Below are 5458 nucleotides of genomic sequence, written 5' to 3'. Positions count from 1 at the left end.
CACATTTTGAATCATGTTTAAAATGTCTTACAATGGAAAGGGCTAGTTATCTTTCATTGGTTCTTTAGATAAACACATTAACTCAAGTGAATATAACCTAAACATCTTACTTTTAAACATGATCTATGTTGTTTGTGTTCCAAGTTTTCAACATTGAAAGCTTATAAAGTCTAATCTAACGCTGTTTATGTGGACTACAATTCCTGTACTGCCATATATTGGGAACCGGAAGTGTTTGTTTAGCTCCCATGGTCAGTATGACCGGTACGCCCACAGATGTATTATAATTCTGAAACAGACATTGTAATTAGCTTTATGTGACTTATAATGTGTAAATTAAAGCACATAAACACTCAAGTGATCTGAGATAGTTGTAATTTGCTTTAACTGATAGTTGTGTATATGTACAGTTTCTACGTCAAATGACTCCCTTTTCTTGACTCCTTTTGTATCACAAAAAGTACTGAATTTGCAAATCTGGTATGTCATAAATGTACAGATGTAGCAGTACTGACTATCTGTCTGTCATGTATGTCATAATATGTTCTGATAAATTGAAAATGGGGGACCCTGATGTAAACAAATCTGGTATTGAAAATGGGGGACCCTGATGTAAACAAGACTAAAGTCTCTCTCTGGTCTGCATCCCCTTAACAATTGTGTATTGAGCTGTGCTGTATTGTACCCATTCTGCAATCTGTTAATAAAGTTTTCAATCAATCAATGCATCTATATTTATGATTGTCATACTCACCGGGGACAGCTGTTGTGTTGGGTTGGATCCGTTACGTGTCGTCAGCAACCCGCATCTCGCCACCTCAACTCAACATTTTCCAATAGCAGCGCGCACATACATATACAAATAAAACATATACTACACGTGGATTTCACGCACCCTTGGCCTTGGGTACATTACACTTTACGTTCGCTTATGGATAGTTTAATATAAAATAATAACTTCACGGCGCGCATAGCGTCACGTCATTGCTCCATGCGACGTTCGTGTGTTCTCATTCGCCTCGGAAATAACGCTTTGTAATTCATACAGTATTTTTCCCACGAGCTCTCAATAGCCTGGAATTCCTATACCAGCGTTTTGTTACCGAATGAACGCGCCTGTGCATATGTGAAACGTAAACAAACTGAAACGATAAAACTATACTTCCCCAAATGGCCGTTCCCGCGGGCCGGTGTTCTGCGGAATCCGGAAATTACTATCCTAGTTTGTTCCCGTGAACTGCACTTCAATGTTATTCTTTGTATAACGGTAACTCGTTTCTCAATGCTCGTCGCGCTATCCGCAGCCGGTTCTTGACTCAATAAAGCAACGCGACGGGTCCTATAATACTTGTGCACATACAAACGAGACTTAAACAGACAAACAAACAATAATACATATAAGTTAACGTGTGTGTATATCTGACTGTATTGGATCGCTTTACGTTTAGTCGGCCAACATCTGTTGCGACAAGGCATTAATACCCTTGATATATAACTACACATCGTTATTAAAATCATAACGACCGAACCTGACTTCGAAATTTACCAGCGATATATTAGATTATATATACCTTTTAATCATACTCTCGGCCTCTTAACCCGCGACTAACGTCCTGTTTAATGTACTTTCCGCGACTGATGTCCCGTTTAATGTACATTTACGTACTCCCGGGACATCGCGTAATCATGTACTAACTAGGACATCGCGTGATCATCTTTCCGCTATCTGTATTGATCAATTGGTTAATTTAATCCAAAATACATAGTTTTCAGGAATGAGATTGTGGGCTTAGTTTGAGGTTGAAACAATGAATATTATGACGCTACTCTGGTAATTTCTAATTATGATTCCATCAGCTTCTCGGTCCTAACTTCCCGCCTCTTTGCAAAGGAATCACAGAACGTTTTTAACAGAGTAGCGTTTTCCAAGGATATCACATCATAATAAGCTCACGTATCTATTTTGTTGCCTATATTTTTAGTCTGCATCAGCTAGACTAGGGGTAGCAATCCAACAACCTGTGTGTGCCTTAGCTTTCGGTCGGCTCCGACTCGACCAGGAATAGCACCTCAACCTTTGTGCCTAAACTTTTGGGAATAGCACTATAACCCATCCTCTCAGAACCGCCTGATAAAGGACCCAGGTGCACGCGCGCCCTGGTAACGATTCTCAATACAGATCAGATATATTAATGCACATTATTCTACTCAGCCATGATCTCAATATTGGACAACATTCTGTAATATTCACCTGGCACAGAGAAAAGCGGGAAGATTTTAATTCCTTCCATACATTTTTGGTCGACCATCCTATTATACTCACTTTTCTCTGTATAGTTGAATGATACAGCACGCCGGGAGGACGCAAAAAGTCCGTCACAAGTTCGTAGACGCCAATTGTGGGATATTTGTGGATATCCTGATGAAGAATGTCTCAGTCAACCGAGGCTTGGATAATAACAAGGTTTATTAACCAAACAGATAGAATACATAGAGAGAATGGCTGAGGCTCTCGCCCCAGGTGATCAGCTGAAATTACCCAGGTAAGAAGCCTGGATAGATCTCAAGAGGAGATCTATATAGTTAACAGGAGGGGGTGTGGTCCCATTTGATAGGTCAGATGGGGGGGGGGGTACAGGTAATGGGGACACAGGGGAGGGGAGTGTCTTATTCCACAGAGGGGGGGGGGGGGGGGCACAGGTAAAGGGAACACAGGGGAGGGGGATATATTTACATGAGGACATAATTATACCACAACATACACATACACACACACACACATACACATACACATACACATACACACACACACACATACACATACACACACACATACACATACACATACACATACACATACACATACACATACACATACACACACGCACACGCACATACACATACACACGCACACACACATACACATACACATACACATACACATACACATACACATACACATACACACACACATACACATACACATACACATACACATACACACACACATACACATACACATACACATACACATACACATACACACACACATACACATACACATACACATACACACGCACACACACATACACATACACATACACATACACACACACATACACATACACATACACACACACACATACACATACACACACACATACACATACACATACACATACACATACACATACACATACACATACACATACACATACACACACACATACACATACACATACACACGCACTCATTGTCCGTCTTTCCTTGGTATAATGTATAACAACCATGTAACAGTATAATGTAATGTGGTGCGTTTCATGTGCACAGGGCACACACACGCCGTATATGGCCAGTGGAGCAATGCACACGCACACACGTTGCACACACCAAACATTCCAAACATTCCCTCCTGTCAGCTTTCTTAGTATGTCCGAATGTCCGAATTCTCACAATCATTTCATTCCTTTTCCGTTGTCATAGCAGAACGACAGCTAGGGAATGCTACGTTCATCCATCACATCACATACACATTTATTCACTCACATTGTCACGATGTATTCGCTTCGCCTCCGCACTCCTCCCAGTCTGACGGGTCGTGGCCAAACAGAGGCGCACATTTTCCCGCCAGGTTAAATGTGAGGGGTTGGCGCGAGACCAGGGTCACGTGAGCCGCGACATTATTGTATAATTTGGTATTGTACTATTTTCTTGATAAATCTTTAATTAAAACAGTTGGAAAGTATGTGTGATATAGTGGGGGATATATATTTTGTGTGTAGGAATTTGTTAATGTGTTTGTTAATGTGTTTGTTATGTACATCCTGTTTGAAGCCTAGTGTGGGGGGGGGGGGGGCTATGGGATACAAGAGAGCTGCTTTGGCCCAGGGAGGTCAGTCTTGAGTTGGCTGAGTTACAGTGAAGTTCAAGTTCAAGTTTCTTTATTAGTTGACTTGTCATACAGAAGTACAGAATACTTTTATACAAAATGCTTCTTTCTGTTTCGCTCCAGAGACTGTGCTAGGCAAAGATAGATAATAAAATAAGTATAGCAAGTATAAAATAGAAGTCAAGTACGTAGACAAAAAATTTCAGAATATACATATATACATACAATGCTCTATGTAGAGTAGAAGTAACTGAGTTACCATACAATATACTATACAGTCAGGGAGCGAAATTAACTTTTTGACTCACCGGCCAGTGGCGGGTAGATGGGAAGAGTCTACCCGCCAAGCATATTTCTTACCTGCCAATATATATTTTATATATACAATTTTTTTTTAAATAAAATATATATTATATAATCATACTTGTAGTTGTATTATCTGCGAGACATCACCACCACGCAATAAGTCAAAATGCTTGCTATCTGCAAACAGCTCCACTGTCTGTTTTGGCTGTGTTGCTCTTCTAGAAAAATAATCCTTTCAGGGTTGCCTATTGAAATACTGTACACTTTCCTACTGTACACTTTCCTGATTAATTGAAATGGGGGACCCTGATGTAAACAAGATGAAAGTCTTTCTCTGGTCTGCATCCCCTTAACAATTGTGTGTATTGAGCTGTACTGTATTGTACCCATTCTGCAATCTGTTAATAAAGTTTTCAATCAATCAATCAATCACACCTCCAGTACAGAAACATTGTTTGAGTTTGCGTGTCAGGTAGACCATTGATTGACAGTCGAGTCTGCCAATTACATCACATCGCTTGCACTCCGGTGCTGCAGCTGGACCCATTGTCCACCTCTGCTGTTGATAACGCTAGCCAAGTTATTATACACACAGATACACAGTGGGCCAGTGACTTTGGTGTAGGGGTGTAACAATGCATCGATACTAAGGGGGAAATTCAACTGCATCGATTTGAAAATGTTAGAATAGATTATCGCAATTTTAATGTGTACACGTTATGTTATTGTCATGTCCGTTACAGCCAACACACCGACATACGCTACTGCATCAACGTTATGATTAACAAAGCAAGGCATTCGTTTTGTTGCATTAACGTTATATTACTATTGCTATCGATAAATCTAGGTGTTCTAAAATCTATTGCTATTGGTAAGAGAGACTATAATAAGTTGGTGTCTCGGAAAACGAGAGCCCTGATCGCGGAGTTTCAGGAAGTAAACAAGACACATGAGAGCTTCCGATTCGTCATTTGCTTTATTTCCCATGAAACCAGTCACTTCACTCTACTGTGATTGGACCGTTGGCTTGAGTGCAATGTGGGACTCGTAGTTTTTTAACGATCTCGCAGCGGAGGAAAAAAAAGACGAGAGGCTATAATCTGTATTCGCACAGCGTGCGCGTAATTGATTTTTACCGTTCGCATACAAATATTTTTAGGGGCCTGCTTATGAACTACACGTCTACACGCCACATGGCGGGCAGCCCTCTAAGTGTCATGCGCCAAAGGTAAAAACAGACCGCCCCTGGCGGGCGGCGGGCTT

This window comes from Notolepis coatsorum (assembly GCF_963971535.1).
Source record: "Notolepis coatsorum genome assembly, chromosome: 6".
In the NCBI taxonomy this organism is placed as follows: Eukaryota; Metazoa; Chordata; class Actinopteri; order Aulopiformes; family Paralepididae; genus Notolepis; species Notolepis coatsorum.
Note: the sequence above shows the minus strand (reverse complement) of the source record.